A 24,524-nucleotide genomic window follows, 5' to 3' on the forward strand; every position below is an offset into this window, starting at 1 on the left:
TCCCTTCAACCCTGGGTTGGGGAGATTGAACAAGGAGGCTCCTTGCTGTGGCCATCCTTGCAAATCTCTTTCCAGCCCTGAAAAGGAGATCAAAGGCACAGCCCTGAGTTTGCCTGTTCAAACTTTTGTTAGTACTCTCCCTTTGCAGCAAGGGACTAAGAGGAGGATTTTCTGTTTATATTACTGCAGACTTTGATCTCACTTGGTTGATGTGGATGGTACCTTGTTCACAGTACGTTGCCAGTGAGACTACCGTATAATGCAATAAGGGGAAGTCTGCATGACAGCCAGGTGATGCTGAAGGAATGGATGGGTTTATTTCATTAGGAGTAATGTATTCTCAGCAGATACCGGCCTGCGTGCATAATGTGATTCTTGGGGTGCCACAGCAGATGTTCCCTGCTAGAGGAAGGTAATTGCATTACCCCGCCACTTACAGATTCATTAAGGGGAATCTTAGGCTCACCCGTTAGTTTTTTGAGTCCCGCTCCCGTTAGGAACTATTTCCCTGCGGTCACCTTCCCTTCAGATCACGCATCTCATTGGCCCTGCCTGACAGCCAGCTCCTAAATGCTTCTAAGCATGCCTGTCCTATGTGGTTGCAGAATTGCTTGGCAAAAGAAGAAAAGCTCTTAGAGGACAGAGACACTGTTTTTGTCATCTCCAAAGTGAAAAGTGCCCACTACTGGTGATTTTAGGTGGCTCACGGAGAAACATTTATGCATTTCTAATTGTTACCTATTTCTGTTAATGTCGACTAGAAAAAAAAACTAGCACATAAAACCTGTGATTTCACAGATTTGATGTTTAAAGGGAGGCAAAGTGGGTATTGAAGTAAGTCAATTTGAAAGAAAATCTAAGATAATAGCATTAAAAGGTATTTGAAGCAATGACTAAAATTATTAAGGTGATAATCCAGTAACTAAAGAGTGGAAATATTGTGATATAGTACAGTTCCTGATACATAGTAGGTTCTTGATCAGTATTTATTGGAATGAATGACTATTAAAAATAATGATAGCTACTTTTTCTTACATGCTTCTTTTGCGCCTAGTCACTGGGCTGTCAGTGTTGTGTACCATATGCTGTTTGATTCTGACCTGTAAGTTGATGTCTTATCTTCATTTTATAGATGAAGGAACTAAGGCACAGAAAATAACTTACACAGCATTGCACAGCTAGTGGTGGTAGGTCTCTTCTCTGTTACCAAACCCCCAGAGTACTTCTGCACATCCCTGGCTAATAGGTACTGCAAGTTAAAATGGAGTTCTTATTTCCGGTTCCACCTGAGTTCCCTAGGGTAGTAAAACTATTCCACCACGTTGAAGGTTAGCTCAATTAGCAATGTTATGATGAGGGTGTTGCTAAGACCATGTGTTGGATACATTTTGCCGGAGCTGGCCTGGTTGAACAGCGTGCCCTTTGTGGAGTCTCTTAGGTCCCTGAACCAGCCAGACTTTCCAGTCTCTTCTCCCTTCTCATCTGGAACTCCTTCTCAGCTTCATTGCTGATGTTGTGAGAATACCGTGTCACGGCTTCAGTGACGACTTCCAGGGACTTCATCATATGCTGACCAAAACAACGCCCAAACAACCTTTATGGCCGTGACAACACTATGCTGTGGACAACTGTGTTGCTTGACTCAAAAAGTGGCTCTGATGGTCACCAAGACACCGAGGTCATAGGTGTACGTGTGACTTGGTAAGAGTGAAATAAGAGGGTTTTTCAAAATCACTGTACTATTATTTGTTGGTGATTTTTCATACGAATGTATAAATAAATGCATAAATGTCTTAAGCTGATGTTTGTCTATTTAACTCATATTACTAATCCGTTATCCACTTAAAATGACCAAGAGCTTCCCTCCCCACGCTTTGCTTTATATTTATACTGTGTCTGTGCTGTGTCAAGCACAATGACCTGTTAGCCTGGGCAGTAGGAAGGAGCTAAATATTGTCTCACAATCAGATGAATAAAACCCGACTACATTCTTGAAAGCCAGTCTCAGATCTTCAGTAACTCTTGGGATACCAGTAGTTTCTAATTTAGCGTAATTGTAAACTTTTTTTTTTTAATTGAACTATAATCAGTTTACAACGTTGTGTCACTTTCTGGTGTGCAGCATAACAGTTCAGTCATACATATACACACATATATTCGTTTTCATATTCTTTTTCATTATAAGTTACTACAAGGTATTGAACATAAAATATAGTTTCCTGTGCTATACAGTATAGACTTGTTTATCTATTTTATATATAGTAGTTAGTATCTGCAAATCTCGAACTCCCAACTTATCCCTTCCCACCCCTTTCCCCCTGGTAACAAGTTTGTTTTCTGTGTCTGTGAGTCTGTTTCTGTTTTGAAACTCAGTTTTACGGGTAAGACTACATGCGTTCTCAGTGAGTAGTTCCCACTCAGCGTGATCAGAGGGCTAAAGGGAAAAGGCATCTGGAAGAAGGAAGCATTATAGAGTTTCTTAGTTTCATTAAAATTATAAATTGTTCCTCACATTTATGATTTCTTCTCTGCGGCTCATTTACTGCCTGTGACGGGACGTAAGTGTTATGGTTTGGAGTCATTTCAGAGCTGAGTGCAGGTTCTTACAGGTTGAAAATGGTTATTTTTCTCTTCATTTGCTTTTTACGCTTTTCACTCTAGTTTCAGGGAAGAGAAGGATAAGACCGTAAGTAGATAACGGGGGTCATGGGCATTTCATGTGTAAATCAAATAGCAATTCCTGACGAGACCTTTTTACTGTGCCTGGGAAAGCCAAAGGTCTCATGACTGATCATTAAGATTGGAAGGAACTTTTGAAAATCCTTTTTTCTAGAATTCTGCACAGTTTGGGGCATGGATCGTGAGCTTCAAAATCACCTGGAGAGTGCTGAAAATGAATATGTTCTTGGTCTCCACTCTAGACCATCTGAATTAATGTCTCCACTGGAGGCCAGGGAAGATAGATTTTTCAGAAGCTCCCTAGGTAATTCTTAGGAATGCTAGAGTTTGGTAATAACTGTATTCTCATCTCCCCGTTGTACGTAGAAATTGAGGCACAACACAGTGAAGTGACTTACAAGTGGTAAAGTAGGCAGTAAACAACAAATCACTATGCTTAGCTATTCAACACCACCTAGGTGAGCTGCAGCTTTTTAATTCATTTAACATGCATCTTTCTGCCTCAGCTGTGTAGTTATGTAACTTAATTACTTCTTACTTTGATTTGACGGCCTTATTCTATTAGATAAGATGTGTTAATTACTCTGATGGCAATATGTGGTAATAATGGCTTAGTGTTACATTAATAATTTCAAGATCATGAATAATATGCAACACCTCTGTGTCTGAGCCATCATTAATTTGTTTCACCAGTGCTGAAGTGTTTAAAATTCAGTTTCAAGCATGTCTTCTCAGAGGAAAAAAGAATAATGCATGTATTAAAAAACTTTCCCTTTATTCTGCTCTTAACTCTGTCCTTGCTACACAATTAGCAAGTTGTACAATTATTGTACAACTAGTGAGGTAAAAAATCCCATTTCATTTTATTTTTTAAAAATACAGGTAAATCAGAACAAAGTCTTTGCTGATAAAGAAGCAGAAAGTCACAGCAATATAAACCTTGTGCAATTGTATCACTTATAATGAATCTCAAGAGATAAGAATCATTCTGTAGTAGAATTTTTCATTAGCCTGAGTTTTTGAGTAAACTTAGTCATGTTCCCTCAGCCAAAAAAAAATCTGCTCCTCACTTACATGAAGACTGAGCAGTTGAAACTTAGGCAGAAGAGAAGGTAGTGGACACCTGTTCTGTCCACCTGCCCAGCACCCATTTCTTTTTTTCTGGTAATAGCTCCCTGATGCAGAATAACCGTTTCCCTTAGTCTATGTGGGAACAACCTTCAATATCCATAGTTGGACAGTCAACCCAAGACTGACTAATTGGCATATTCCATTCTTCTTGGAATTGTGATTGGCTTAAAGATGACATGTGATACATGTTGGTCCAATCAGAGATAATCCTAGATCTCTCTAGAGCAACTAAGAAAGATGTGTACTGAGGACCTGGACCATAAACTTGGATAAACTGACACTCATCTTGCCACCATGAAAGGCAAGTTTACCATGATGGAAAAAGGAGGGGAGGGAGTGCGAGACCAATTCCTGGTGACAGAATTTAAATCCTTGAATCCACCCAAGCCCATAGTTCTCTACTATTATTTTATTTTAACACTATAAAGTCAGATATTCTATTTTTTCCTTGTGTCTATCTCTTGCAGCAATAACAAAGAGACATGAAAATGTTTAAAAATATTTCTGAAGTCCTGAGTTTTCAAGAATTAAAATGGGTTTGCGTGAAGTGTCCTCTTGAGTCTTCATCGTGACCAGAGGACAGATTAGTAGCTGGCCTGGGTTAGAGATAGGGTGACCTTATAATGTGTTATACAAATCAGAATACTTACCCCCCCCCCAATCTTTTAATTATGGAGAATTTTTAACTTTTGTAAAAGTAAACAGAACAGTATAATAAACTCCTGTGAACCTATCAACAAGCACCAACACTAGCAATCCCTTGACCATTCCTGCCTCACTTACATCCTTTCAACTTCCCCCACCTCCAGTGTTATTTTGAAGTGAATTGCAGACATCATTTCATTGGATAAAATTTTGAGAGTGGAAGGAAGGGCCTCCTCTCCTCTCCTCTCCTATTATGACAGGACAGCGGGTGCAAACTAAGACTGTCCCAGAGAGACTGAGATTGATAGTATGGACGAGATTGAAAATGAGTGGATTAGAGTCTGTAATCTTTGTACTATGTTCTAACCAACTGAAACAATGGACCAGCTGGAGTGCTGAAAAGCCTTGAGACCTTTTTCTTTTGCAGCAGCCTTTTTTGGTTATATAAATATTTTATTGAATACCATCTTAGTCTGGGTCCTCCAAGGAACAGATGCCAAAACAGGACAAAATGTGTAAGGATGTCATTAGGGAACTTCTTGAGAGAAAAAGGGGAGGGAGCTGGACAAGGCCAGGAGGACAGTTATATCCAAGAGGAAGAAAGAGGAGGTAAAAGTGTCCTAGATTTTGCAAGGCTGTTAAGGGGTCCTCAAGCCAAAGTCAGATGTGAGAGAAGTCCAGTGTTCCCTAGGAATTCACCTGCCCAGTATACCTGCTGCTCTTAGTCCTGGGCTGGGAGCCGCCCATCAGAGTGTGTGCAAACACGGCATCTTAGTCTGTTCCAGCTCCTATAACAAATTACCATTCACTAGGTGGCTTATGAAAAACAGAAATTTATTTCTCATAGTTCTGGAGGCTGAGAAGTCCAAGATTTAGTGTTTGGTGAGGACCCGCTTCCTGGTCCATGTGTGGCCATCTTCTACCCTGTAGGTAGAATGCATGAGAGGGCTCCCTGGAGTCTCTCTTATAAGGGCACTAATCTCATTCCTGAGGGCTCTACCCTCATGACCTAATTATCTTCCAAAGGCCCCACCTCTAAATATCATCATATTGGAGATTAGGTTTCAGAATATGAATTGGGGGTACACATGCCTTTTGTCTGTAGCATACAGTGATGGGTTTCAGAGTGCAGCAGCTGAGACCCTTGGTCACCTTTGCTCCCTGTAGTTGGAGGTCTGTGAGGCACATTTTCCTGGCCACCGCACGTACGATAAAGCATGGACTTGGGAATCAGAGCAACCCTATTAAAATCTTGGCTTGATTGCTTAGTAGCTGTGTGGATGTGGGCAAATCACTTAACTTCCATGTAGCTTATACACAAAATGAGGATGAACAGTAGCCCTTATCTTATGGGTTGTTGTGAAGATTAAATGAGATAAACTATAGATAGTGCTTAGCAGAGTGTATGGCTTATAGCAAGTGCTCAAAAATTGATGAAGATGGTGATGGTGATGAGGATGATGATGATGATAACGAACATAAGGACTTGATGAACAGACTTATTTATAGACCTTTAGCCACAGGTTCATATTTTCACAGGCTATATCTGAACAATGAATCTGAAATGACTAATGTATATCACTTAGGGGTTTTGGCCCAGTCTCATCATCTTATTGTATGTCAAAGGATCCTTTTCTGTCCTATTCCTAAGCCTCTTCACTCAGCATTCTCTCTAACTGGATTACTTTCCCCACTTCTCTCCTTTATCCACTTGCTTCCTGCTTATCCTTCTGGTTTCAGTTTAAGAATAACTGATCAGGTAAGACTTCTCTGACCCCATGGTCTAGTAAAGCTTCTTTTTTAATACAGCTTCCAAGAATTGTGATCCTAAAATTGCATTTCTTTTATAGCTAGGACTTCTGTTAATGTGTAATTATACATCTATTCAGATGATTGCTTTTCCAGTCAGTGTGAGAGCACGGATGATGTCTGATTTTGCTTATAATTTAAATCCAAAGCCTAGCACAGTGCTAGCTTAGAACATTCTGAATAATTTTTGTTAACTAAATGAAAAAAGTATATCTGCCTCAGATATAACTGAATTCTTGTCAGTTATATTCTTTGTAGCCCATTCATACAAGGCTGAGATATAAATCTGGCTTGGCAATATATAAAAGGAGGAGGTACCTGACTAGGTCTCTGGGCAAAGCACTCCATGTCCTGCATTTATTTTAATTTTTATTTATTTTAATTTTTGTTATTATAAGATGTTTATTTTTATTTATTTTGGTGAGAACACAACATGAGATCTATCCTCCTAACAAATTTTAAGTGAAAAATGAGATACTGTTAAGTGTATGCATGATGTTGTACAGCAAACCTCTAGAACTTACTCATCATGTGTAACTGCAACTGTACTTTATACCTGTTGAACAACTCTGTGTTTCCCTCGGCCTCTGCTCCCTGGGAGTTACCATTCTACTCTCTATTTCTATGAGGTTGACTATTTTAATTACCTTATATAAGTAGAATCATGCAGTGTTCGTCCTTCTGTGTGTTTATTTCACTTAGCATCATGTTTTCCAGGTTCATTTATGATGTCACATATAGCAGGATTTCCATTTTTTAAGGCCAAATAATATTTCATTGTATATATACACATTTTCTTTATCTATTCATTCATTGCTGGACATTTAGATTGTTTCCGTATCTTGGCTATTGTGAATAATGCAGCAGGGAATGTGAGAATGCAGGTATCTCTTCAAGATCCTGATTTCAATCCTTTTGAATAAGTACCCAGAAGTGGGATTTCTGGATCATATGGAAGTTCCTTTTTTAATTTTTGGAGGAACCTCCATACTGCTTTCCACAGTGGCTGCACCAGCTTACATTCCCACCAACAGTGCACAAAAGTTTTTTTCTCCACATTCTTGCCAATACTTGTTGTCTTTTTGATAATAGCCATTTTAATAGGTGTGAGGTGATATCTCATTGTGGTTTTGATTTGTGTTTCCTAGATGATTAGTAATGTTGAACATCTTTTCATGTGCCTGTTGGCCATTTGTATGTCTTCTTTGGAGAAATATCTATTCATGTCCTTTGCCCACTTTTAAAATCACATCATTTGTTTTTATTTTATTTTGTTGCTAGAGCTGTAGGAGTTGCTTACATACTTTGGTTATTAGCCCTTTATCAAGTATATGGTTTGCAAATATTTTCTCCCATTCTGTAGGCTACCTTTTCACTGTGTTGTTTCTTTTGCTGTGCAGAAGCTTTTTAACTTGATATAATCCCATTTGTCTATTTTTTGTTTTTGTTGCCTGTGATTTCAGTGTCATGTCCAGGGATTCATTGCCAAGACAAAAGTCATGAAGTGTTCCCCTGTTTTCTTCTAGGATTTCTACAGTTTCAAGTTTTGCATTTCAGTCTTTAGTATAGTCAATTTGATTTTTGTGTGTGGCGTAAGGTAAGGGAACAATTTCTTTCTTTCATATGGGGATATCCAGTTTTCCCAACACTATTGTATGTAGAAAACCCTAAAGACTCCACAGTAAAACCTATTTCAACTAATAAATGAATTAAATAAATTTTTAGGATACAAAATCAACATACAAAAATCAGATGTGTTTCTGCATACTAACAATGAACTATTCAAAAAGAAAATTAATAAATGATCCCATTTATAATGTCATCAAAAGAATAAAATACTTAGGAATAAACTAAACAAGGAGATGAAAGACTTCTACACTGAAAACTATAAAACGCAGATAAAAGAAATTAAAAAAGACAAATGGAAAGACATCCCATGTTCATGGATTGGAAGACTTAATATTGTTAAAATGTTTTTACTACCCGAAACAACCTACAGATTCAACATATCCCTTATCAAACTCCCAATGGCATTTTTTTTTTTTTTTACAGAAATAGAAAAAACCTGAAGTTCCTGAAATATGTATAGAACCACAAAAGACCCCAAATAGCCAAAGCAATCTTGAGAAAGAACACAGCTGGAGACCTTACACTTCTGATTACAAAATTATGTTACAAAGCTAACATAATTAAAATGGTATTGTACTGACATGAGAACAGACATACAGACCAATGAACAGAATAAAGAGCCCAGATGTATCCATGCATATTCAATCAACTGATATTCAACAAGGATACCTAGAATACATAGTGGAGAAAGTGTAATCTCTTCATTTGATAGTTTTCAGGAAATTGGATATCCACATGCAAAAGAATGAAATTGGATCCTTATCATACATCATACATAAAAATCAACTCACATGGATTAAAGGCTTAAGACCTGAAACTGTAAAACTTCTAGAAGAAAGCACAGGGGAAATGCTTCATGACTTTGGTCTTGGCAATGATATTTTGGGTATGACACAAAAAGCACAGCAACAAAAACAAAAAGTAGGCCTCCGTGTCCCATTTTAGCATGACTAGAGAACCAAGTTTAGTATCAGAGCAGTCTTACATCAGCATCCATGAGGGGAGATGGGAGACTGTTGAGAAAAACATTATTGTTAGATGCACTTAGGGATTCAGATTACTCATGCATTTTCCCTAACCATGGTGAATTTTCTCTCAGTGCTTCTCAAAATTTAATGTTGGGAAGTACCTGAATAGCTTGTTCAATATAAGTACTCCCAGGCTCCTCTGCTAAGAGATTCAGATGCAGTAGATTTATGAAAGGGCCATTGAATTTCAATGTTTATAAAGTGGCCCATGGGTTTTGATGATCAGACAGATTTAGGAATCACTGTCCTGTATCCCATTGATGACTCAAGACCACTGAACATGACACATCCATGTTCAGAACCTGTCATTACCAACTTAGACAACACTCATGTACTCTCCCAATAGATCACACACTCTAAGAAGGCAGAGAATATGCCATTCTGGTTTACCATTGTATCACCCACACTTAGCACTGTGGTTGGCACATAGTGAACATGCACTAAATATTTTTGCATGCTGACAGCACAGTGTTTCACTTTAAAATTGTGACAATTCCAGCTCTCTGTAGGTTCCTGTACAGAATAGGAACTTTGCAATTTGCAATGTAATTTGTAACCCTCTAGCCTCTAAGTACTATCAGTGAGTACTTAGAATACCACATTTTTATGAATACCACATTTTATTAATCCCTAATTATTTCCCACAGTGGGTTGTTGGTAGGTCATCTTTAGTTATATATTAAAATAAAAGTATTTGGAAGAGTGTGCCATTTGCTGATGAACTGAGGAAAGGATTTGCATTTTTGGAGTACTTTGAGCACTTTTCTGGGACCTACTTTGAGAACCACTGGTTTAAGCTGTTGGTCAGTGTGGTAAATTAAGTCTTAACCATAAAACTGACTGTCACCTACAGTAATCACTGTGGTGACCAGAATCTTTCTGTCACCCTTTTTTCAGGCAAAGCAGCCATGTTTGCTGGATTCTCACATCATGGTTACGTCTTCTTTGATTTCTGAGCTTATATCCATTACTTTTTCCTTTGGGCTTTGTATGACTGCCATTTTGCCTTTTTTAAAGTAACTAAAAACCCCTTTATTTGATATGGAAGTCTCTCAAATGACCACTGCTGACAGAGCCTCAGCATGTCTGCATTTTGCTGTATGCTTTACTTTCTGTTGCTAATAGGCTTTATCTTCTCTTGGACACACCATGGATAGAGTTTAGAACAATGAGAACTGTCATCTATCTAGACCTCACACTCCACGCAAAGTTTTAAGTAACCAAACATTTATTACTTTACTTACAGCACAGTCCTTCAGTCTGTCCTGTACAAGCTAATAGATCCTAGAGGGGCTGCACCTGCAAGGGCAAGTTGTGGGGCTGCTTAACTCTTGGTGTGCAGTTACGTCCTTGTGCAATGCAGTATGTAAGACCGCACTACTGTTGAAATGAAAGGAGCTGTGCTTGGGAATTCATAATACTAGATTAGTGCTCTAATTTGCTTCTCCACATTAGTGACAAACGAATTCTTTGTGACTTGTGTTTCTGTCCTGCTTTCAAAGTCAGTTTCTTCCCAGGGATTGAAATTGAGAATTGCATTGTAGAGAAATGGTCATAGGAGAGGGCTGTATCTTCTCTCTCAGCTGCCCCTCCATCTCCTACCTTTGCCACCATGTAACTAAATAGGACCCTAGACCCTAACTGGCATTTCCTGAACAGCCTAAGGATCAATGTGCTTGTTTAATTTCCATGTATGAAGCTATCTGATGATTGCATTTCCCAGCAGTGACCAGTCAATTGGACTTTCAAAGCACTCACGCAGAAGACTGCTTTTGTGTGCTTTTTGTGGGTGCAATTGCAGAGTTTATAGACCTCTTCTGTTTGATTACTTGGGTGAAAAATGATGGTGATCCTAGTAAACTCACACACACACAAACACACACACACACACACACTTATTCACTCACACACTGTTCTTTTCACCCCCTCCCATTACAGTGGTCCAGGCTGCCACCATCTCTTGTCGAGATTTCTGTGATTGACTCCTCTAGCCTCCTGGGTCCCAGGCTCCTGTAGTGGGAGATCTGGTCCCTGTACTGACTTCTCATTGTCCTCAGGATACGATCTAAGCCCTTCAACAGCATCCATTGGCTTTTCATGCTCTCTCTTTCCATTTCCTCATGTTCCCTCCCCACTTCCTCTTCCTCGCATCTTAGATTCCATGCTACAGGCACACTTCATGATGTATCATGTGTGCTCCCATTTTTGGCCCCTTGAATAAACTCATTTTGACTGAAGCACTTTTTTCTTCCTTCTTTTCTCATTCTCACTTCCCTTTCAGCCTCATTGTGTGTTGTTCTCCTTCAAGTCTCAGCTTGGACATGACAGCCTTCAGGAGGCATTCATAGGCAACACAGCCTGAGGAAGCTCCTTATCCAAGAGCTTCCAGAGCACCCAGTACCTTCCCTATTAAAGCCCTTGGCATGCTGCATCATAACGGCCTCTTGACTTGCCTGTTTCCCTTCTTCCCTCCACTGTGAAGACCATGAACTTAGGAACCATGGCTTGTTCTTTGCTAAAGCTCCAACATCTAGAACAAGGCTTGGCATAAAGTAGGCATTCAGTAAATGCTCGTTCAATAACAAAAGAATTCATGTAAATATTCCACAATATATGAATGATTGTGTGTGTATTCCACTTCATTTTTATAAAGATATCTATCAGAAGGGTATTAATAAGTAATTATAATAGTAAGAGACTCAACAAAATTTGTTTCAAATATGCTTGTTTTACTATGGTTAAATGTCCTGTTTTGTCATAGGACTAAGACCGCCCATAAAGGCAATTGTATTTCATAAAATGTTTTGCACCTGTTAAAAGGAAGGCACCAAATGGTACAAATATGCGACTGTTTTTTCCCATCAGTTACCATGGGACACCTCCCTTTAAAAATATCCTCTGTAAGATGGATGCCCACATCTATGACAGTGAAGTCTATAAAGTAACTTGACTTTGAGGGAGTAATGGTAAATATAGACTACAGTGTGATCAGAGATGGTGGGTGTCAGAAACTGGCAGGAGAAAAAGAAATTATCTAATAGAAGAGCAAACACATCTATCTATATTGTAGCTTTTTTAAAAAGTGCTTATTGTTCTTTCTGTCAAGTGTACTAGTTTGTGATGAGTTGCGATATTTTACCATCTAGGTTATCAAACTCCACTCAACATGTGTGACTCAAAGTATTAAAACTGAAATGGAAACATCTGTGTCACAGATCAGCCTGGACCTTATAACTGATTGTGTTTCCTAACTTCAGTTTCTCCCGCTATTCTCCTCTTGATGGTAGATGACGGTGAGATTTTTATGGGTGCTTCTATGTCAGACTTTCAGCTGGCTGGAAAATCAGTTTGGATTCACTGAAAAGAAGAAAGGAGAAAAGAAATCCAATTCCCTTCATCTGCCTCCAGAACCTAATTCTTTGTTTTATGGAGAATAAATTATCCCAAGAAAGAATTTCAGAAAACAGGCTTTAACCCAATGTTTAAAATATATATATATATATAACTTCAGTAATAAAGTCTATAAAACAGATAAATTGTACTTAGAATCAAAAGCTTTCCTGTTCTCATAGCGAGCATATTGTTATGATCAGTCTTGACACTTCAGTTGAAGTGCTTAGGGTGTGGTTCAATTCCATATTGTCTAGGAGTTCTGAGGACATTTTGAGGAAGTTTAGGCGTTTTGAGGGAAGGTGAGTGTAATAGAGTGAGGCGATGAAACCATCCATTTTGACCTTATTTATGGAAGCAAAAGTATTGAGAGCAGGAAGCTGTGGAGGCAGTTTGGGGGGAGAGTTGCCTCTTGGTCTGTGCACGACCGTGTTTTCTCAGTCATAATTTCTAAAGCTCTGTTATGTTGGTGACCTGCCACTAAGAGCACATTGTCAGTGAAAAATGTTGCCTGCCATATCAGTAAACCAAGGATGCTGCAGCCATCAAGTCATCAGCCACTCCTGCTGCCCCTGACAGTGAGCAGAGGGAACTCAGGGTGGAGACAAGCGGGCAGCCCAGCCTCTGCAGTCACCCCCATCGTGCCCCCTGAGGGAACTCAGGGTGGGAAGCACAGGACACTGGCCCTGGGTAGCTAAGGAGCATACATATCAAAGGAGGGATTTCAGTGAGCCCAGGCTCTTGCATCTTCCCACACATAGAAAAGCACTAAATTCATTAACTTGAGATACCTGGTTTTCTGTTATTAACAGTAATCTTTTGACGTTCCCTCTACCCGGTCTTTGTTGCAGAAACTCCTCTGTATCCTGGCTCCTCCCCTACCTCTTTGAGCTATCTGAGAGGCTACATCCTAGGTTTGAAGTCCTCAGAAAGTCCACTGAATAAAATGTAACTCTCAACTTCCAGGCTGTACCTTTTTTTTTTTTTTTTTCAGTTGGCAAAGTATTCTAGTGATTTATTGAATTTGGAAGTTACTTGTTTTCAACTGAGCCCCTCTCCTTGCTGTGAGGTACATAAATCTACTTGCTTTGAAAGTTCAGTAGTTCCCCAAAGATACATCTTCTAGAATACCTTTGTGCCATTCTGCCTGCTCCTGCAAATGTAATGCTGGCTCTCTCTTCCAGTGCTACCTTTTTAGGATAGTTTTGTTGGGCTTCCCTGTCTCTTTCCTGCTAGAATTCAAGAATCCTTTCCTGTGTGTCTGTGGCATCAACTATAGAGCTGTGCACGCTTGCCACACTGTATTTCGAAATCATTAATTTTTGGAGTTTTTATGTACATACTTCAGTCCTTTCTACAGATAATCAGTTAACAGTTTCTTGGGTTTCTTCCCATAAAACATAAATTTTGCATAATGCTGATGCACGTGAAACTAAATATAAACGTGGATTTTTTTTAATCACATGAAAGATCGTATTTTAGGCAATCTTTTTTACCCTACTTTTTATTTACTGTATTTTGGATCTATTTCTATTGAGGCATATGGGCCTGCCTCATTCTTCTAAATAGCTGTCAAGTAATTCTGTTTTATGGAGGTTTTATAACTGATAATTACCCAGGCTCCCAGTTACGATCACTTTGGTTGTTTGCAGCTTTCTGCCTTTACAGACACTGCGAGGAAGATCCCTAGTGAACGTCTGTGAGTCTGGGTTCAGGAGACGTCCCTGGCAGTGTGATTTCAGGGTCAGAAGGCACGTGCCTATTTCACATTGGTGGATGAATTCTACAAAAAAAAAAAAAGTGCCACATCATTTAGTCTCACATTTCATCAGCATAGCGTTGTCTGTAAAAGATAGTTTACTTTTCCCTCTCCCCACCTAGAAGGTGAGAAAATTGAATGTAGGATGGTGCTTTTCCTCTCTTGATCCCGGAAGCACCTAGCACAGCGCCCAGTCAATATTTGCAGAAGGAAGAAATGATGAATGAAATGTTCTACTCCTATTTTAGCCTGCGATGGCACTGTCAGAGTTCTGCCAGAGGTAATACTAAAGTCACATGTTAATGTGACAGCTAGACAATTCTGATAATTCATGGGAAGGTGTGGATGTGGTTGTGAATTCACCAGGCAATTACACACAATCTCTGCCTGAATCTTACTTAGAGGCCCAGGAAGAGGAAGAAAGGATAGTTCCAGGATCCGTCTGTGCCCCCTCTCTTTCGGGGTGCGCCATCCCCTGGGGCCAGCAGATGTGCTGACCAGGGATTTGAGTGTGTGGATGGCAACACGAAGGGAGGGGAGAATCCTCTCTTCTTTGACCCAGGCAGTGAGTGTGCACTCCTGCCACAATAAGTGCTGAAACACCAATTTCTCCCTGTCATTTCTCATATGCATCACATGATGCACGTGAAACAGTGTCCTGAGGGCCTAACAGAGAGACTTTAAACTCTCCAGCCTGACCAGCAAGGCCCGTCATCGTTTGGCCTCAAGTGTGTTTCCTGCTACTCACTCCAGGCTAGTCCTGACAGCCAGAGACCTACTGTGGGCTTTACCAGCCTGTTTTTCAGGATCATTCTATCTAGTTTCATTTTGAAAAGACTTTTCTTCTTCCTGAGTCTTATGGCTGGGAGAGCCTGTGTTGTTGCCCCACCCCCACCTTTTTTTTTTCTTTCTTTCTTATTTTTAAAACCAGCGTCTGATTACTTGTTGTGTGATTCATGGATGTCAGCCATTCTTAGTTCGGATTGGCTGCCATGGTGATTCTAACCTGCACCCAGTTCTTTAATGAATGAACTGTAAATATGCCACCCATCTATATTCCAGCCTAGAGACTCAGAAGAGTTTTTTGAGACCTCCCGTGTTTTCCAGCCCACATTTACTTGAAATATTGTGATCCCACAATGCGGACACCCCTGTGAGGAGGAGAGGTGAATCTTTGCAGTATTTACTTTCTTCTGACTGTTCATCAGGCTGACGCCCATTTGGCTGATCAGCCCTGACTGGCTCCGTGCAGGTGTAATGAATGTCTTAGATTACTCAGTGACTTTGAACTTTAATTTTTATTAGCTTGGTTCCCTCAAAGAGCACCTCTGTGCCACTGTAATCTTTAGGATGCCTCCTCTCTGCAGGCTGGTAGGATTTATGGCCCCAGAGTTGGAAAAGCATAAAGATGAAATGGTCCTCCTGAGAGGTTTGTCTCTTCAGGTTAGTGTTAATGCAGAAGCCGTATTTACCCACTAGATCCCCGGACCATAAAAAGTAAATCCACAGCAGAGTGCTAAAAGATGACTCTTGTTCAGAGCCATTGCAGCATCTAAAACTGACACTGCAATCAATGAAATCATTTTATTGGCTCTCTTGGGTTTTACTACAGAAAATCGCAAAGCTCTCCTATGCACCAAAACAGGAACAGATTTTGTTGGTGGCCTTGAATCAATCTGTTAGATATATTTGGAGGAATGTAGATATTAGTGAAGTTGCATAGGAATTTCCAGGTGGTGCCAAGAAATAAGCTTCTACAAATAAACAATCAATCAAATAAACAAACACACAGACAGAAGTATTCGCATAGGTCTCACAAGTTGGCAAAATACTTTCGCGTATCTCATATGTTCAATCCACCAGCCCTAGGAAGGGGCAGGTGTAAGTCACAGTCATTCCATTTTAGAGACGAGGGTATTTGAAGTCCAGAGAAGTTGAATGATGTGAGGTTGAAATTTTTATGAGTGGCTTTAGTGTCTCTCCTGTGTGTTACACTCCATGGCTTCAAAACTCCCAACAAAGCTATAGTTGCTTCAATTCTAAATCCACCAAGTCCATAGAAAGAGGCTGAACATCTGGAGTGAAAAATAAAGTCACCATTTGTAAGATATTCAGCTTATGAGAACAATACAGACAATCCACAGAGATAGTTCCATCCCTTAAAAAGAAATCTACAGCTTTGTGTACCTGGGTTATAAAAACATTCTGATTCCTATAGGATTGCTCATTTATCCCTTCACTTATTCATGTAAAATTTACTTAGAGTTTCTATGCACCAGGCATTGTACTACAGTAGGTACGCAAATGAATGAATCATCCCTGCTTTTAAGAACAAAATAACAATATTAAATAATGTTCACTGATGCTGGCTTCAGATATTTCAGGCAATGTGCTAATCACTTAAACTACTTTATAACACTTAGTTCTAAAAATGCCTAATATATCTTCTTATCCCTGTTTTCCAGATGAGGTAATTGGGGCTCACATCCAAAGTAAGCAGTAAGTGGCAGACCTGGACTTCATTCAAGGGCTGATGAGATTCAGAAGCCCACACTCTTTAGCCTCTCTGTAACTCTTCCTTTCCATGCTCTGCTCCGTGGTTCATGATCTGGGGTAAACAGACACAGAAAAAGAAAATGTAGCCATAAGCCGGGGGAAGTTCAGTGACAAAGGAATGAATGTACTGTTGTAGGAACACAAAGTGAGGAAAATTAGAGAGGATTTGTCTTGGTAGATAGAACTTCACTTAGATATTAAAATGGCCATAGAACTTTTCTAGGCAAAGAAAGATAAAAGGCATTCTAGGAAGAAAGGAAAACGTAGGCAAAAGCATGGAGTCACATCTCAGAGTTTCAACTTTGGATACTACACAGGGAGTATTCATTGGTTACCGAAAGTTTATTGAGTCCTCATGGAATTCAGGGGACTGTTTCAGTTGCTTGAGGTGTTGATTGTAATGCTGGCATGGTCCTGTCATTCCTCTTGCTTTAAGGTAGGCACAGTGCTCCTCAAACTTTTACAGTAATCAGACCACAGAGAACAGCACCATCGCTGGACTAGCTGTTTCGGTAACACACAGCAGTGTCCTGAGTTGATGAATTTCAGCACGCTGGTCTTAATCAGCCCTACAACGTGATGATTGCTACTTAAACATGCAAAAAGACTCCAGGTCTTCATCTGATTCACCCAGGAGACTGTAGCACAGGTTGGAAAGCTGGGAGTTATAATTACCCAGAAGCAAGATGAAGAAGAATTGTCAGCTGTCGAACAACGTGTTACCCTCCGTAGAATGTATCCTCACAGGCGGGAGAAGGTGGAGGGTCTGTCCCTCTCTAACAGACGAAGATTCTGAGATCTTTTCATTGAAGGTAGGATGTTGCTGTCATTCATCAGTAATGATATGTCGTTAAGAGCCTGAAAATCCTGTATGATTAGAAGCCTGAGAAAGTCCTAACACCACCCTGGGAGTGCTGCCTACTCCTAAGGAGCAGTCGGAGAGCCCCAGAGCTTCCTGGAAAGAGAAGAGGAGTGCTTTGAGTGTGATCATTTGTAAAAATGCTCTGGTATAGTTGAGCTCAACTTTCATTTTCAAGCTGAAATTTTTCTGCCCCTGAAGTTCTACCCAAGATGCAAGTCAGAAAGCTCCTCTATGCCTTTTAGGGCTAAAGAATAGTTCCTATACTCAGAGCATATGTAATTGTGACCTTCTGACCACTAAGACTATCAGAAGATGCCAGGAATCCTTAGAGAAAGCTCACATATATATTTTTTTTTTAATTTTAATTTTTTGAATTGGGGGGGAGGGTAATTAGATTTATTTGTTTGTTTGTTTGTTTATTTACTTATTTTAGAGGAGGTACTGGGGATTGAACCCAGGACCTCATTCATGCTAGGCATGTGAGAAAGCTCGTCTATATTAAACAAATAAAGGAGAAGACCTTTTTGGTAAAAGACAGCAGATTGAATACACAGGTTTTTATTTCCCCACTCTGATCCCTATGAAACACCCCTAAAATGACAAAAGAAGAAAAAATGTCATAAAACAAACAGAATGGTCCAGAAGATGACACCGGATGAGAAATGTCAACACCACATTGGAAGTTAAAAAGTGGATGGGCAAGTGATAAAGGATAACTGACCCAGTAGAGAGGAGGAAGCTGAGTCTACATGGAGGGAAAGGCAGGAAACGGTTGAGTCTGTGACCCTGGCAAGGCCCAGGGAGACCAAGGGCTCCAGGTTGCTAGGACATCAGAAAGGAAAAGGCTGAAAACAGAGGCATCCCCTGAAAGCCTGCGTAAGGGTTAGGCTACCCGATAAATCACTCACCTTTAGCAGCCAAGTAACCCACCCTCCTCAACCTGGCAGGAACAGGGAGGGTTTTCTTCAGACACATGAACCAGAGAAGCTTTGGACTCAGACACAGCAAACCAAGCAGAGGGCAATGCTGAAATACTGTACCAAAAATAGGGAGTTAACTTAAAATCTACTCATTGGCTTACAAGACCCTCAACATCTATCCTATGCATATCTCCCAGGACTTTAAATAGCTCGGCAAGAAATTGGAGAATTCCTCTCTAGAGAAAATAATATGACCAATAAGCAGTGGGGTACATGAAAATACTAACCCTTGACATTCCTCAGAGAAAGGGCCAGATCTCTGTTTGATCATGTTACTGTAAAACCTGTCAGTAAATGTGTCCTAATGCTATTTACCCTTTTTCCCTAACCAGTGTGATTTTTTAAAGTAATTGCCTTACATACTTGAGGACTTCCAGGATGAGGTCATTAATATTAGAACATTTCAGTAAATCTATTACATAGCTTTGGAATCACGGAGCAACTGTGTGGAAGAAGCTTCTACTTACAAGTTCCCCAGTCAAGAGCTCTTGAAAAATAATAGATACTGTCTACTGCAATGTAGCTTTTCCTCTTGTCTTCTCTCCTGTTGTACCCTTGGTCCCTAGTGTATCAGTTAGGTATTGCCACAGTAATGCTGTTAAAGAAGTCACTCCAAATCTCAATGGCTTAATAATAGAAGGTTTTATTTAGGGTAAGAGGATGCAGGTTGGCTAGATGGTTATTCTGGTATTGGCTTTCACAGCTCATTAATGTGTGATCAGCAGGTGGGCCTGAGGGCTCTGCATTTCTTGCCTGCATTCTCTCTACAAGTCTTTTTGTGTCTGGGGTCAGATGGATGTTGGCTGGCCCCCACTGTTCAGGTTGCATTGACTGGGGGCGACTCAGCGTGTCTCATCGTCCTGGAGCCTTGTCGGGGTGTTTTCGTGGCAAAGGCAGGGGAGCAAGAGGGAAACCAGCCTCAGTGTGCACATGATTGTCACGCCTCTGCTCACATCATGTTTGCTGATGTCCCAACCCAATGGCTGAAGCATGTCCCATAGCTGAGTCCAGACTGAAGGGTAGGCAAAGATTTGGGTCCATCGATGCCATCAGTCTGCCACATCTGCCTCTACCTTATTCCCCCACCTCTCCTTTGTATATGGACTTCACTCTGCAATTTAGGGACTGTAGATTTTGGGGGGTTATCCTCAGTCAACAATTTACTCTTACCTTAAAGGACCTCAAGCTATATACTTTTTATCAGTTTACTTAAATATACAATTCAGCATAAAATCAGAATATACTCACCTTCAGAAAAGACAAGCATAAAAAAGAATCCCTTAGAAGTTGAGAGGAACTAGTTTATACAACAGACTTCCTGTTTTTCTAAGTGTGGTTATGAAGGGCTTATTCAGTATGAGACTGGATTTACAAATCCTCTTTCAGAGTTGGAGTCACTTTGGAGCTTCCTCTGACCCATCTTCAAAGTCCCATCTCTCAGACCACATTTAGGATGATGTACTGGTGGAGGAGACATCTCAGTACTTGGTTTTGGGGCTCAGTCTGGTGATCTTGACAAATCACTTGACTCTGCTTCCTTTTCTGAGAAAGTGTGGTGCTTACCTTTTTTAAAGAAAACTTACAGACTTAATGATTAAATGACAAACGGGTGATGATACCTAATCTAAATGTATAAAATTATAGGTCAATTTAAAATTTTAATAGTATGCTTGTGGCGAAAACTATTTTATTATGGGCATACCCTGTCACAGCATTAACAAAAACAATAATAGCTTTCATTTGCTGAGTGTGTATTACGAGCCAGGCACAATTATAAGCACTTTACCTCCATAATTTTATTTAATCTTAATGGGACTACTATGGAAGTTAATACTATCCCTGTTTTATAGAAATCCAAGCTTTAGAAAGATCAAATAACTTACACAACTTAACATGGTATTGCAGGCAGTGTAATGAAAGGAATCTGGCAGTGAGATTCCAGAACTTGTCTTCATTATTCCTCTCATTCTGTACATTTTGGCAGTCTTGTGCAGTTGTGAACCTTCTGTATTCTCCAAAGTGTTCACCCCAGAACCAGTTCCCACGATGAAGCAGGTTGCATTAGATAGAAGCCACGATACTATTACTAATCTTTATGAAGCACTTAGTTTCTGCATCATACTGCTAAAGACTTTACAACTGTGGTCCACATGTGAAGAAAGTAAGTAGCTTATACCAGCATGGTTGGGGAGCTGGGGAATCACAGCATTGAGAGGAGACTGAAGGGCTGTGAAAATCACTTTTATTTGTTTGTCCGACAATTGTTATTGGATACCCTGCACAAGAAAGGTCCAGGGGCTAGAGAAATGAGTATGGTGGGCTTGGCCCTGAAGGAGCTTAGGTTCTAGTGAAGGAGACACACACACACACACACACACACGCGCGCGCGCGACGAGGTTGCAGCACGGCAAGGCTAGAACCAAGACCTCTATGATGAGACTGACTTTGGTTTGGATATGAGGGTATGAAACAAGGCTGAGTCCAGGAAGAGGTGGCAATTTAGCCAAATCATGAATGAGAAGAAAATCCTCAGAAAGAAAACCAATAAATAAACACAGAAGTAGGAAAGGCTATTTGATACCAGTAGACCATAGCAGGTACAGGACAGAGTCCAAGGGTGAAAGCATGATGGGAAATGAATGTTAAGAGGCAAGCAGGGTCCAGATCACGAAGCGTCATGCTGAGAAAATGGAGATGTTTCTTAGAAAATGGGAGCCATCAATTTTTAAGAACCTGAAAATCCATCATTAAGTAAAAGTTGAAATGGTAAAATGCTTCAGTACCCATGTCGGGCAGGGTTTGTCCCTGTTTTCCAATAGAACGAGCGGAGGCACGGAATGGGGGTGCCACTTGTGGCCCAGTGCCATCCGTCTAGCTGAAAGGATCTTCCTCTGAGACTGCAGGGCAACTGCACCGTGACTGAATCCAGGCAGACAGGCTGTCTTGTGCACTGGCCCTTGGAAAAGCAGAACTGCTACAAAATCTGTTTCTGAGAAGTTCTAATTCTTCTTCCCTTTCGCTGGTGCTGGAGGAGCCAGGATGGGCACGGAGCATGCTCCTGGCCCAGCGGCTGACCTCATTTTCGGGCACCTGTAACAGTGGTATGGACAATGAGCAAAGCGGGAAGGTGTGTGCCAACCTGCACCTCAGTCCACAATTATGCAGAAAGTCTGCTATTCCAAGCCTGGAACAGGCTGCGGAGGAATGAAGCAACTCAGAAACCAAGAAGGGCATCTCCATTTTCTTGCTATGAATTAGTAAGCCAGCTGTCACTGTGAATTCCCCTAATGCCACATTTTGCTTCTATCAGCCTGAAAATACTTCAGAAGTCTGTTTGTCCCTGGCCTCATGCTTTACTGGTGACCTAGAGGTCATCATTGCTATGCTTTGGTTACATCCAGGACATTAATTTAAAGCGCCGGGAATTTCCCACCTTTTTAAATTAAAGAAGTTGCCAGGTTTCAACAGCAGGTACTTGGTAAGGCTAGTTCTATGATTTCTTCTAGATGAAAAAGACAAACTGTTCTACACAAGTTTCAAGGAAGAAAGTGCTTTTTCAGATGTTACGAATCCATGTTCACTCATACACTCCCTTCTTCCCTTTGAAATCTGCCTCCTGTCCCCTGATACACACCGCGCACCCACACACAAACCCACACACACTCACACATGTTCCTCATCTTCAGAAAACTATGTGGAAGTTTACTGTGATCTGGGGAATTCAAAGTTATCTCAAACTCAAGAAAGGTAAGAAGTCTGTGTGAGTGGGTGTCAGTATTAATATTAATACATGATGGTAGTCATTATTGTATATATAACTTTAGATTTTGCTTTATTCAGTAACATCCATCACCATTTTCCCAAATTTCTTTGCCATCTGCCTAATTACTACCTTAGTGACTACCACATAATATTGCGTCAGTTGATGTATCATAATTCGGTTACTTGTAGTCTAATTCCATTTCAAATATTTGTGATTATAACCAAGGCTGTAATGCATTGTTTGCTGCAGAAAGACTTCTCTAGCATGAGTGTCATAGATAGAGTGGAATGATTGGCGCAAAGTCTATAAAAACCTTTAGAGCTTCTAATACTTATTTTCATGTTGCTTTCTAAAACAAGTAGAGCAAACTTTTTTATGTCACTACGAGTGTGAACATAGCAATTTCACTAGAATTTTCCCAGTAGTATGCTATGATTTTAAGGTGTTTTTTTTGGTTGTTTTATTAACATCCTAGATATAAAATGCCTGTAAAATACAGCAGCTGCCTTAATTTGAAATTTCATGATTAGTAGGAAGCATGAACATTTTCCCCCAGCACTTACTTAATATTTATAATTTCTTTTATGAACACTTTTTTTGTGTGTCTTTTATATACTTGGTATCTGTGGAATTTTTTTCATGAAGTTTGTAACTACTTACATGCCATATGAGATTTGTAGATATTAAGAATTTGCTTCCTAGACATGTCCGTCCCCCAGATCTTAGCAAGACTCATTCCTTATCATCATTCAGCTCTGCCCCAGTGCCAGCTTCTTAGAGAGCAGTCCTGACCTCCTTGTGTAAAGTTAAGGCAGAAGGCTGGGTGAGGACAGAAGCTCTATAGCCAGACTGTCTTGGTCCAGATCTTGGCTGTGTCACTTGCTCTGTGGGTTTGGGTGACATGTGAAATGGGGGTAATAATATTATCCACTTTATAGGACTGTTATGAGGATTAAAAGGATTGGTATAGGCAACCATGCTTGGGCAAAAGCAAGAACTATATATAAATGTAGTTATTATTATAGAAGTATGAGGATCAGAGGAAAATAACACTTGGGTTTTTAATGGGTGGAGAAGAGATGAGGAAATAAACTTTGACCTTCTTCCCAATTTTCTCTCATTCCTACCCCTGCTGGCTATAGTCCTGTCTCATACTTTAATGAACAAGCAAGAGTATAGCACAGGGAAATATACACAAAATGTTATGATAACTCACAGAGAAAAAAATGTGACAATGAGTGTGTATATGTCCATGAATAACTGAAAAATTGTGCTGAACACTGGAATTTGACACAACATTGTAAAATGATTATAAATCAATAAAAAATGTTAAAAAAAAAAAAAAGCAAGAATCATCTACATTAAATCACTGTAATAAATTACTGTGTCCAGGGGTAAAAAAATGCTTAAAAACAATCAGCCCTCCAGAAGCTTTTAAGTGAAAAGATAAGACATAAACATGCATGTTAAATAATAGTATGACATAGTGGATAGAGCATGGGCTTTGAAGAGCAAGGGGCCTAGTTCAAACTCAGTCTCTGTCATAGACCCGCTGTACAGCCTTGAGCAACTTGCTTGACCAATCTGAGCCTCATCCAGGCCTTGTGGTATTGTTATGAAAAGTTTTGAAAGTTTAAATAAATAAATAAACAAACAAACATGGCGCATGGTAGGCCTACAATGAGTTACAATAATTAATACTGAAAGAAAGGCATGAGTGATTCTTTCATAGATGGGTGGGATTTCTGTTACAGCCCAAAGAAAGAAAACATCCTATGGGCTTCAGAGAACAAGTGAGTTTGAACTGGTCCTTAAGTGACAGACTCAGGGGTTGGAGAGAGAATCTCAGTTGCGGTAGTACCTCAGTTGGGGAAGTATGATATTAAGCCAGACTTCTTTGTAGGAACATATGCAGACGTATGGGGGAACATGGGATGAAAACCATGGACTAAAGCAAAGTTGATGGCTCAGGTATAGGAGTGATGGAAAATGAGCTGAAAAGTCAGGTTGGGGTTCTGATGGTGGAAGGACAAAGGTTACTCTCTGAGATGATTCTCACTCCTCTTACTTATTTATTAGGGTCTCGAATCAGGGCAAAGAGGCACTTAAAAAGTATAGACCAATTTCCTGGTGGTTAACAAAAGAGATGTTTCCATTGTGCTTGAACAATCATCTCCATTCCATCCCCTGGGTCTTGAGGCAAGAATTGCTCCAGACGAGTGATTTGACGCATCCACAGAAGAAGTGCGAGCCACCTGGATTAGCATCACATTGAATCCACATCATCATCGTC

The 24,524-nt window shown here is 40.1% G+C and overlaps 1 protein-coding gene and 1 long non-coding RNA gene across 2 annotated transcripts in view; one reads left to right on the forward strand and one right to left on the reverse strand.

Annotated features, from left to right (window-relative positions):
* The window catches only part of KCTD16 (potassium channel tetramerization domain containing 16), a 244,851-nt gene that overhangs the window by 99,629 nt on the left and 120,698 nt on the right, over positions 1-24,524 (forward strand). The window lies entirely within an intron of this gene.
* On the reverse strand, positions 15,733-17,481 carry LOC135321018 (uncharacterized). Its single transcript, XR_010380392.1, has 3 exons — positions 16,962-17,481; positions 16,583-16,678; positions 15,733-16,145 (listed from the first exon to the last, which is right to left on the reverse strand). It is a non-coding gene; the product is annotated as an uncharacterized LOC135321018 (long non-coding RNA).

This window comes from Camelus dromedarius, chromosome 3, assembly GCF_036321535.1.
Source record: "Camelus dromedarius isolate mCamDro1 chromosome 3, mCamDro1.pat, whole genome shotgun sequence".
Lineage (NCBI taxonomy): Eukaryota > Metazoa > Chordata > Mammalia > Artiodactyla > Camelidae > Camelus > Camelus dromedarius.